This window comes from Oreochromis aureus, linkage group 3 (genome assembly GCF_013358895.1).
Source record: "Oreochromis aureus strain Israel breed Guangdong linkage group 3, ZZ_aureus, whole genome shotgun sequence".
In the NCBI taxonomy this organism is placed as follows: domain Eukaryota; kingdom Metazoa; phylum Chordata; class Actinopteri; order Cichliformes; family Cichlidae; genus Oreochromis; species Oreochromis aureus.
Window position 1 is genome coordinate 48500053 of NC_052944.1, and position 12162 is coordinate 48512214.

Sequence of the window (12162 nt, forward strand, 5' to 3'; positions counted from 1 at the left end):
CAGCCTGTCGTCTCTCACCAAGGGCAACTCCAGACTAAGACAGAGTCAAGCCCCTCTCCAGGAGGCTGGTTCCACAGCCCAAGCTGTCCTTTGAGGTGACCCTAACTATATATAGCAAGAGAGGTGACGTTTCATTTCCTAATTGATAGTCTTGGTGGGGATCAGCTACCAAGACTACCGAGCATCTGGTGGCCCAGCCACCAGATGCTCCCCCTTGGGCACCTTCCCCAGGTCTAGCTCCAGGGAGGGGCTCCGGTAACCCCATTCCGGGCAGGGTGAACTGTTCCCTTGATCCCTTTCGAATCAATCTTTGTCTGGTTCCTCAACAAGGAGCACTTTCCCATAGGAGACCCTACCAGGGGCCAAAAGCACCCTGATAACATAGCCCCTGGGATCCCTGGGAGACACAAACCACTCCACCACAATAAGGTAGCGATTCCTGGAGGAGTAGTGAAGTGTATTCATATATTTTTTAAAAATCATCAAACAATGAGTGATGTTCTCATTGAGTATTTTTATGATGATTAAAGTTTAAATCCATTCGAATAAAAACAAATGTCTGTTTACAAAGTGAGAACAATTTCATCAGTCTCTGGCATAAAGGAAAGGCCCATGCAGTGGCAGAGAAACCACATCAAAACACATCAAATAAAGTATTCCCGTAAAATCTTGAGCACACAGAAGTTTAAATTTATTAAACAAGAGCAGTAATGGCCACATGGTTCCTCAGAATGAGGAAGACACATCACTCAAAGTCAGTTATTAACTAAAAAAACAAATAATGAATGTATGATGTCAAAGTTGCACCAATAAAATGCGACAGGTGATCTCTGTGCAGAGATGAAAAAGAACAGAGCTCTCTGCTATGATGATGAAGACCAAATGAAGTGGAAACTAAAACACATTTTAAACAACTGTTTCTTAATGACTTCTGACTATTTCAGTTTAATCAACTCTGCAGTGGCTCCGTAATTTGAAAGCCGAAGTCCAGCATAGAGCGGCTGAGTGAATGTGGTCTGGACTCTGTGGAGGAGAGTCATGGTTTCAGAGACGCTGTAGAAAGACAGAATACCTGCTCTGTGATCCAGGTACACTCCTACTCTGGAGGACCGAGGACCTGAGAGGTCAGTTTGGACTTTGTTGAAGGAAAAATCATAACTGTTTTTATCACAACGTAATGCCCAAGATTCAACATTTCCTCCAAAAACACATTCATCTGAATACAATGCTCTACTGATATTTTTATATGCAACTGCTACACAGACTGCTCCCCCTCTCCACTCCACCTCCCAGTAACAACGTCCAGTCAGACTCTCTCTACTCAGGGCCTGACACCATCCAGTGAATCTGTCTGGATGATCAGAGTAAGACTGTTGTTGTTTCATAAATGTTACTTTTCTGTTCCCCTCAGATAATAACAGATGTCTGTGTGCTGTGTTTGGATCCAGTGTGATTTCATGTGAATATTTTAAGAATCCAGCTCTGGTCTTTGGCTCTGGTGGTGACAGTAAAACATCCACTTCAGTGACTGTCAGTGAGATGTTTGTCCATTCCTCTCTCAGAATGTCCTGTAGTTTATCTCTGGTCTCTGACACAGCTGCTGTCACATCCTCAAAGTACCTCAGAGGACGAATATTGATGCTGGATGAGTGTGTAGACTCACTGAGTGCTGACAGTGAGGGGTAGTTGTGTAGAAACTGGTTGTGATCCTCTGTGTGTGAGAGCTGCTCCAGCTCGCGCCGTCTTTCCTCTTCAGCTCAGCGATCTCCTGCTCCAGCTTCTCCTGAAGCTCTTTGACTCGACTCACTTCAGTTTCCTGCTGGGATCTGACCTGCTGCTTCACATCAGAGCTTCTTTTCTGGATGAGACGGATCAGCTCAGTGAACATCTTCTCACTGTCCTCCACTGCTTTATCAGCAGAGCCATTGATGGCCTCCACCTCCTGTTGAAGCAGCTTCACATCTTTCTCTCGCTCCTGGATTCTCTGCTGGATGTTTAGTCGTCTCACCTCGAGCTCCTTCTGCTTCTCAGTCCTTTCTGCTGCAGCTGGGACTGTTTCATGGCCTTTATGTTCATCCACTGTGCAGAGATAACAGATATTCTGCTGATCAGTACGACAGAAAATCTTCATCACCTCATCATGACGAGAGCAGATGTTCTCCTGGAGCTTCTTGGAGGGGGCCACCAGCTTGTGTTTCTTTAATGGAGCTGCATCATAGTGAGGTTGGAGGTGTTTCTCACAGTAAGAGGCCAGACAGAATAAACAGGACTTGATGGCTTTCAGCTTCCTCCCAGTGCAGACATCACAGACCACATCTTCAGGTCCAGCATAGCAGTGATCAGCTGGAGCAGCTTGGAGTCCAGTCTTCTTCAGCTGCTCCACTAAAGCTGCTAACATGGTGTTTTTCTCCAGGACAGGCCTCGGTATAAAAGTTTTCCTGCACTGAGGGCAGCTGTGGATTCCCTTCCTGTCCTCTTCATCAAAGTGTGCTTTAATACAGTTCCTGCAGTAGCTGTGTCCACAGGTTGTAGTCACCGGATCCTTCAGTAGATCCAAACAGATCGGACAAGAGAAGGTTTCTCGGTCCAGCTGAACTCCTTTCTGTGCCATTTCTCCTCTCAGTGTCAGTGACTGTGTGAGTTTCTCTTTCTTATAACTGAAACTAGTCTGAGCTCTGATCTCAACAACATGCGTTTCTGCAGTGAATGGAGCCTGTCAGCTCTTACACGTCACCACATATTGGTTACACCCATCTTCAAAGTGCAGATCTGAGGGGGAGGGAACGAGGAAACACGTGGACAGGGAGGAGGTGCTGTGTTTATGAGCAGGAAGAAGAGGGAGGTGAAAGTGTTAAATACAAGTGAAAGTCTTCCTAGAACATGTGGACAAACTGGATCTGCTGTGTTTAAGGTAAAAGAGGGAGGAGTCCAATGAGTGATTTGAGAAAACAGTATGTGTCCACCTCTTCTTTATTCAGTAGAGCATATTTAAAATCAAGTAATTTTTCCTGTGGTAAATTCTTCTGAGGATCTCTGTTTAGAGTCGATGGCATGATTCCAGGTTGTCATGACGTTTACTGTAGCTGATAACAAATCAAATGCAACGATCCAGCGAAGCAGAGTGGAAAACACAAAGCAAACTTGGCTGCCAAACGTCCAAAAACACAAGGCCAAAACCATGTTGGAAAAACAATGTCCAGATTGCTACATAGCAAGCTCCAAGATACACAGGGATGCAGACAGGCAGGTCTATAATGATATGTAAGAGGTAATCAGGGAGTTTAACTACTAGTTTAACTACACAGGAGAAATAAACTAGGAACCAAACTTACAAAATTAAGAGAGAGCAGGGTGGAAAAACAATGGAGACAGCTGCCCCTAATAGGATACACTAAGAAAGGGGTAGGTGGTGTTATAATTGCACTTTAAATTCAATTTTATTCATACAGAGTCAAATCACAACAGCTACAGTGGGGTATTATGGCCACATTGAGAAAAAAAATATTGTTGATCATTTTGACAGTAAAATTGAAAGTCCAGAATTTATTTTGAGAAGAGAGTCAAAATGTGGAGATTCCAGTTGTTGAACCACCACATTTGCTATCAACTTTGAAAAAATGCCTAATTTAGATGAGTTAGTAAAACAACCTGATTAGTCGTCTTGTGTTACAATAGACAACCTCATTATTGCACAAGGCTGTAATCAGAGGTGACAAAAGTACAGACATCAATACTTAAGTAAAAGTACAGATACTAGTGTTACAAAAATACTCCAGTGAAAATGGAAGTACTGATTCAACTTATTTACTCAAGTAAAAGTGAAAAAGTTCAGGCTCAAAGTCAAAGAATGCAAAAATAGCTCCTTGAAGAACAATTATACCACCTACTTTTATGCAAAGCTCACTGAAGTTTGTGCTCTATTAATGTAATACTAAAATAATATTAGGAGATGGGAATACAAACTTCATTTCAGTCTAAATGTTATTTCTAATAAAGGTACTTGTTGGGTTTGCGCTTAGCAGGCCTGCTGGTTGAGCTGTTTGTCTTGCTTTGTTCACGGGTGATAAGTCTTTGAACCATCAGGCCTGCAGCCTTTTATTCAGTGACACTCAGTTTCACAAACACCCATTGTAACCCCCCGGTGGTGCGTCATAAAACTAAAGCACTGAGTGAGTGTGTGTGTGGATGTGGGTGTTTTTGTGTGACTTCCTGCTGATCACAAAGGCTCATCTCTCCTCACCCTGTATATGGCTCAACCCCTCTAATGGTCTAACCATACACAAACACAGGTGAGGTCATAAATGGCAAGAAGTAAACAACCTCACTAAATAAGATAAGATAAGATAAACTTTATTAGTCCTACACGTGGGAAATTTGTTTTGTTACAGCAGAAAGTGACACATAGTTTTGTCACTTTTATCTCTTTTTATGTGATATTCCTGGTGATTATTACACCAGCAGGACTTAATTTCATGCGTTACTGTTTAACCTCAAAGCAGTTTGATTTGACAAAATAATAACTCCTCTCAAAGGTGTTAAACCTAAAGTAACGAGTCTGTTTTAAAATCTAAGAAGTAGAAAGTAAAAAGTTGTGAGAAAAATAAATACTTAAGTAAAATAAAGATACCTGGAAATTCTACTTAAGTACAGTAATGAAGTATGTATACTTTGTTACTTCCCTGCTGTTACGGCCCTGAGCCTCGGAGGGAGTGAGATTGCCTTCTTTTTTTTTTTTCTACAAGCAAATCCGAGCGTGCTGGGACTTGCTTATGATTGGCTAGCTGAAGACTGGCGCCAGCCCTCCTGTATGTAAATTGGAGTGTGTCAACCCTCGCAGACAATTGTGATGCTGTGATCCTGTGATGCTCCAGGAAGCAACGAGTGGTTGATTGTACTCACCTGTGGCTACAAAATGCTGGAGATCCTTCACTCAGTGGCAGCTGCTTTGGACTGAATGTGCAGTTTGCCCTTCCGGCCTCCCTCTTTGAACTTTGTTTGTTAACCTCGGTGTAGCGATGGCCAAATGAAGCTTTCTGAAGCACTGAAGCTTGTATTGAAAAACGGTTCATTACTCGAAGCTTTTCAACACAGTCCTCTCTGGTGACATCTTGTGGCCAAAAATATGAAGAGCAGCTTGAATCAACAAAATAAAACCAACTGCTTCATTATGATTGCCCACTCTACAGAGTGGAGTTCTGTCTGATATTGGGCCACCGTTGTGTTGCTTTGAACGTGTATTTTTTGGGGTTAAAAAATGTGGTTTATTTGTTTAATAAATAATTTTGACCAGTAAACCTTCCTTGTTTAAACATGCACCATTGTGTGGTCTTTCTTTGCTTGGGACTTCTTCATGTTGGTAAATACAATAATTGAAAAATACCACGCTACATATAATATACATATAATAATGTACAACACATTATGGAGTATGGTTCTGCTGTGAGGTCCTGCCTCCATGCACTTATGCAATTAATCACTAGACGGGTATATTTATAAATAATATTATATTAGGCAAATTTTCCTATACATATTTTTGAGCTGGGGGTAGAATTGATTGTGAAATGGAAAGGGGAAATGCTCATGAACTTGCAAATTAAAAACATGATGCATTTAAGGTAACCCTTTTAAATTTTTATTTAAGAAGACAATTTGTTCCACTGTGCGATGGCCGAACCTGTTCCTTTCCGTGGAGATAATTTCTCCTGCCTTAAGGAAAATCCCTTCACATGGCACAGAAGAGGCTGGAGTGCAGGGAAAGTGGTAGAGATGCAGTTATACAGTCTACCTGGGCTCCACAAACTATCAGCTAAAGACAATAAATAAATTAAATTGCTGTACATATGGCAGACTAACATTTTAAGATTAATTAAAAAATAAAATATATATTTTTATAACATTAAATGTAAAGAGTCAAATGGAAGTTTGCTAGAGTTATTTAATGATATTTATATTATGAAAAGCAGATTTTTGACATTTTAAGTTTTTCCCGTTTTCAGATAAAATAAACATGCACAAAACAAAAGCAAACACCCAGAACACAAAGCTGGAAAACCCACCGACCAGAATCAACTCAAAATACTCCCACACAACAGAACCAAATCTCTCAGTAGAATGATCAGTGGTTCGCTATCTGTCACCATCAAAACACTCCACAAATCCCGCGAATGATTCACTTCCTTATAAACCAGTGAATCAGATACCGAAGCAGTTAGGTTCTAAATGAAGCTTCGGACGTCACTGATCACGTGACTCTGGCCAAACGAATCAAGCTTCGACACAGTGCTTCTGAAGCAGTGTGTTGATTTTTTTGACACATGCACCAGAGCGTCAGCTTCAAGCGAGCCATCACTACCTCGGTGCGTGGTTAAACTTCCCTCAATTAGAGTTTTGTGATGCTAGCTTGCCTTAGTTAATCCTTAGCTTTTACTTTCATCTGTGTTAATGCATTACATGCGTTAATTGGTTGCCCAGTGGTCTGTTGAACAGCCCTGTTGGTCTTTTGTTTGGAGTTTGCAATAAAACCTTTTACTTTACTCAGTTTCTTGTGTGAGCTGTCGTGTATGTTACTCCCCTCCTGTCCCCTAGTAGACGGTGTTGTAACACCTCCTCAGGCTGTAACCCTCGATAACCGCCGATTTAATTTTTCACAAGTTTGTGTGTTTTTCCATTTGATGAGATGCAGCTTTCGACACCATCTTTTCAAGGCCCTGAAGCTGATCACCACACCTTGTTTATGTGCTAAAAGAGAAATCATTTCCTATTTTGTTACTACAACCAATGCTGAAGTACAGTTTCAGTAGCTCAGAGAGTATAGCAACTGTTGCAGTTTGTCTTGAAACAACTTTAATCTCCACATTTTGACTTGATCTCAAAATTGCAACTTTATTCTCAATGTGATCTATAATATTTTTTTCTTAATGTGACCCTAATACTCATTTGTACAACAACAGTGCCAGAAAATTGAAACTGAAGAAAACATAAGCAAAAACAAGATGTAAGTGTGGAAACTTGGTTGTGAGTTTTTTATTTTAATTTCTATATTTACAGTGTCAATTCATCTTTTTCAGAAACATTTTTTTCACTTTCAAAACTAAAATTTTCTGTACATTTATTTCAGTTACAATACTGTTTCATTTTAAGGTGGCCTCGTTTTAACCCCATACACACACACAGAGGGTTAATAACAACCACCTTTATTCCATTTCCAGAGTGTAACAACCAACCACCTGTGTGAAATCTGAAATGCCCATGGTGTAGATTCAAAATGTGCTCTGGCAATGCAGTACTAGTTGACTTCTGTTTGCTTTCCCCCAGCATGCTATGATTTGCAGTTGCTGATTTTCTGGATGGTGGAGGTGTATCCAAAATTCTTTGCAAGTGGTTTACAGGACTGGTGGAAGACTCTTGTTTCTGGTCACCAGGGAGAATCAGTATCAACAAGGCAACAACCTCAACTACCAAAAATTACATCTCCCCTGTGGCCTTATGGATATTTTAGGATTGTCTTTCAAAAAAATCAACGATGTCTCAGAATAACACCATCGGCCCTCGATGGCGCGATATGGCAGCCTTGCTGCTGTCAGTCTGCCCCAGGGCAGCTGTGGCTACAACTGTAGCTTGCCTCCATCAGTGTGTGAATGTGAGAGTGAATGAATAGTGGAATTGTAAACCACTTTGAGGGCCTCACAAAGCGCTATAATATATAAATGCAATCTATTATTGTTTTTGTAAAGCAGGTTTAATGGAAAAAGAAGATTTTGAGCGTAAAGTTCAATCACTTTAAAAATAATGATGGGAACTTTGCTGCTTCACTCTCAGGTTCTACTTGATATCTTTTGATTGTCCCCACATAGCAAGCAGGTCTGGCCCGGATCTGGTGTCAAGCCGGCACTACTGGCTGACTTCTGGCATGATAAGACTAATGTCATCCAGATATGGGCCAGGCCTTGCGTAGATGGCACTGTTTATGTGATGGCATGCCACATCTGGCCCGATTGCGGTTTGGTGTATGTGGCCCAGGCTCATAGAAAACAGGTCTGGACCAGATTCGGCATCAAGCAAGCACATTATCTGGCCAGATCTGGGCCATACCAATTTTGTTATGTGGGTCTGAGCACAAGTTGCTGAGTTTCAAGTGTTTCAAGTACAAGTTTTCAGTGCTCTAGTCTAGAATAGAATAATCCTTTAATTGTCCCACAAGGGGAAATTTAGTTGTATCAGCAGCAAATAAACACACATATACAAAAAGAACAGGACACAGAACAGAAAACGAAAAACACAATTTTTACATATTTACATCATGGACAATAGTTACCAGAGCAGAGTACAGTACAGTTGTTAAAATTAGCGTACAGATAGTGTGCAAACAGAGCAGGATACTGAAAGATGTTTAAATAGTTAAGAATATTTAGAATAATTAGAAAAGTGCAGATTGTGTACCTGTACATTAAAAAGTAGATATGTCTGAGAGTAAAAGTATATTTAAAACACATGAAGTCAATCACTTATGTAACAGATTCATCCACTAGTCCTAACAGCATCATTTAAAACATTTAAAATGTTTTAAAAATAGAGACTATTATTTTCAACACAGACCAGAATACAGGAGGGATATGCACTATAAGCCCAACCCAGTTTGAGGGTCCATGTTTCCGCAGTGAGTAAATAAATACAGTACTATATGCTGCTTAGCTAATAGAAAGCTGAATTTAGTTTAAAATACATTTAATGACAAAAGATATTTGACTGTTGATTTGGTTTAGCATTAATAATCTTGGACGTTAGACGACCTCTGGAAGATGGAGAAGCTTTAGATGAAAACTGTTTTCATGTCTCTCCTCTTCTGCTTCTTTTTAACAGCCGACGTCTTGTTTGTTTGTTTATTTGTTAATTTATTTCAATCATGTAAAGGTACATTTAACAAAGAAAAGAAGAAAAATACTATACAAAATAATGTTAGTGCATTTCAATATTGTTTCAGCTGTTCAGAGTCAGTTTCATATCGAAAAGGATTTGGAAGAAATGCACACTTATTTAATCCCACCCATTTGCAAAAAGCTATCAGTCAATATTTAGTCAGCTTCCTTACTAATATAATCGGTTGTAAAAAATAGCAAACAGATTTCTGTTATAATATATACATCACATCATGAAATTTCTTAAATAGAGACATTCACTGAATTTCAACATTTTCCCTTTCTTTAAAATTCATGAAGATCATATCTTCAAGTCTTTTTGAACTGCTTGATGTTTGGACATTGCTTCAGCTCCATATTCAAACTGTTCCACAGCTTGTTTCCATGCACAGAAACACAAAAGCTTTTGCTGGTAGTACATACCTTCATAATTTTGAAATTACAAAACCCCTTAAATTATAACTTCCTTCTTTAAAAAAAAATCATACTCTGAATATTACCTGGTAGTTCCTGAGTTTTTGCTTGAAACAGAATTTGTGCTGTTTGGAATTTCACTAGATGAGCAAATTTCAAAATTTCAGACTGCAAGAATATTGAGTTTGTATGATCCCTATTACCTGCACTGTGGATGATTCAAACTGCTTTTTTTGGAAGAGTAAAAAGTAAATGTAATGTACTTTGATAGTTATTGCCCCACACCTCTTCATGATAGCTTAAGTATGGTGAAACCAGTGAACAGTAGAGAATATGAAGTGATGTTCCTTCTAATACCTGCTTTGCCTTGTTTTGGACTGCAATGCTTTTTGACACTTTGGAATGAATATATCTAATGTGCTAAGTTTTCATCTATTATTACCCCCAGAAATTTATGTTCACTGACTCTTTCTATATCAACACCAGTTATTTGAATCTTAGCATTTGTATTTAAAAAACTATTTCCAAATAACATAATTTTAGTTTTATTCAAATTTAATGATTATTTGTTTTTATCAAGCCAGAACTTCACTTTACTTATTTCAGTAGTCATCTCATCCAATAAATGCTACAGATCATCACCAGAGCAGAAGATGTTTGTGTCATTAACAAAGAGTACCATATTTAATACTTTGGACCTGGGCTGGTTCTAGACAGGCATATATCAGGGGGCAGACAGAAATGTAAAGGGGGCACATAGTGGTATTGGAGGTGAGAATGGTGTGGGGGTTGAGTGGTGTGCTCTGGATTAAGGCTGCGATAAAATAGTATTTTGATAGTTGACTAGTCACTGATTATTTTTGCGATTAGTCAATAAAAAAAAACGTACGTAAAACGTACAGGTTATTGCACCAGCATGCATCTGCTCTTATATAACTATCATTAGCCTACAGCTTAAAGTGTTTCAGGTATGTGCTAAGTAAAAATAAAGACAAGATGACAGTGTATTAACTTTTCATGAGATTTGCAGATTGTCTTGGTGGAGTTAAATAAACTCAGCCGTCGGTTCTTTGCTACCTAAAATATAACAGAACACTGGAGTAAATTGTCTAGCATCTCACACTTCTGTTTAATCAGTTTTCTGTTTGGCATTTATTCAGCTGTGTAAAAACTATAACTTTAATCTCAGCCAAACCGATTTAGTAAGGAACAAATAAAACACGGAAAAAAGCCAAACAATAACATTTTTAAGTTATCTAAGTGACTTATATACAATGTTTGACTTAGTAAAAGACTGCGGGGGTCTGAAAACAATGTGCTGTGTGTCAGGCATTCTCACTGGCTCTAGCGAGCCTTGAACCCCTGGCTATCTATTGAGCTGGTGGGTAACAGACGTCTCCGAAAACGTCGGAGCAGTTTTGCAAATATGTGATGTCTTGATAAATTGAGCAGATATTTGAAGTTTACACAGCTACATTCTCGCCGGAAAATGTCTGAAAAGTTTATTTTGTGACCCAGAAAGAGTAATAAGAGTAATATTAAAACTAAGTAGCTACCGCCATTGTTGGAAACTGGAATTGGCTGGGGCACGCAATGAATTCTGGGATAGGTTGGGCCACAAAGGATACACCCGACTCATCCTTCAAATCTGGGGAAATGAAGGGCGCATTTGGAGGAGTCTTCAAATTTGGACAGCCTTCGTCGTGTCCCTGTGACGTAATCAGCCTTCAAATGCGGCCTCAGGAGGATGCGGCCCCTAAAAATTTGGAAACAGCTACGATACCGGAGACTGTTTCTTGTTCTTCTTTGGTGTATAACAGCAGCTGGCATCCTTGTAGATGCTGCCATCATCTGTTTCAGTCCCTTATGACACTCTTAAATCCTACTACTTATTCCTGCATCTCTCAGGATCTTACAAAGCTTCAAACATCGCGCCGACTATTAAATTAGTGGTTGACGATTTTGATATTCGACGTAATCATGACTAGTCGACTAATCGTGGCAGCCCTACTCTGGATAACTGTTTTTGTCATGGTCTGACAAAAATTGGATTGTACTTTATCAGACCTCTTCCCTAAGACCTGAGCAACTTGGGTGTCCCACCTGAAGGCTAAGTTTCTGCTACATGTCCTTGTCTCACATCAATGCTAAAATAGTTTAGATTTAACAGACACTTGCTATCAAATGCTGAGGTTATCCATCGCTGAGAAATAACTCTCCAAGTTGCAGGACAACAGGTTGACTTTTGTGAAAAGGAAAAGAGACTGGTATGACCAACCAGTGACCAGACAATAAATGTAGTTTTAAAATAGTAAATTTTGAGATGTCTTTTGTTGATTGAGCAACACAAGTGATTTACTGTACGAAGGAAATTCTTTTTTGTGGTAACATTTCAAATATGCATTTCTGTTGTCCTGTCAACGTAGTGGGTTATGAACTGATATGAAAATTAGGTGATCGTTGTTAGATTAGGAACAGATGAGATTAGGAATAAATGAGATTCCTGTTTCTGTTGCATGGGTGAAGCGTGCAGTCAGATATACACCTCTGACTTTATGAAAATAAACTTGCTTTGTAAAATACATGACAGCATGTTACAATATAATTGAATAAAGTGATTGGGTCTGTGACTAAAATGGGTGCAGCAGTGCAGACCGGGAGAAGAAATTCATAATCTAGTGATGAAACCTGGCCATGAAGTGTTTAGGAAGCGGTTAATGGTGAACATTAGTGTTGTATGAATTGTGCAGCTGCTAACAAAATTCTCTGTGTATTTAGCAGGTGGAACTATGCCAGTTGATCCCAGACTCTCCAGAATTGTGGAGCATTTGTG

The 12162-nt window shown here is 39.5% G+C and overlaps 1 pseudogene; it reads right to left on the reverse strand.

Moving 5' to 3' along the window:
- Positions 1–347: 347 nt before the first annotated feature.
- Positions 348–2678, reverse strand: LOC120439018 (annotated as a pseudogene).
- Positions 2679–12162: the final 9484 nt, after the last annotated feature.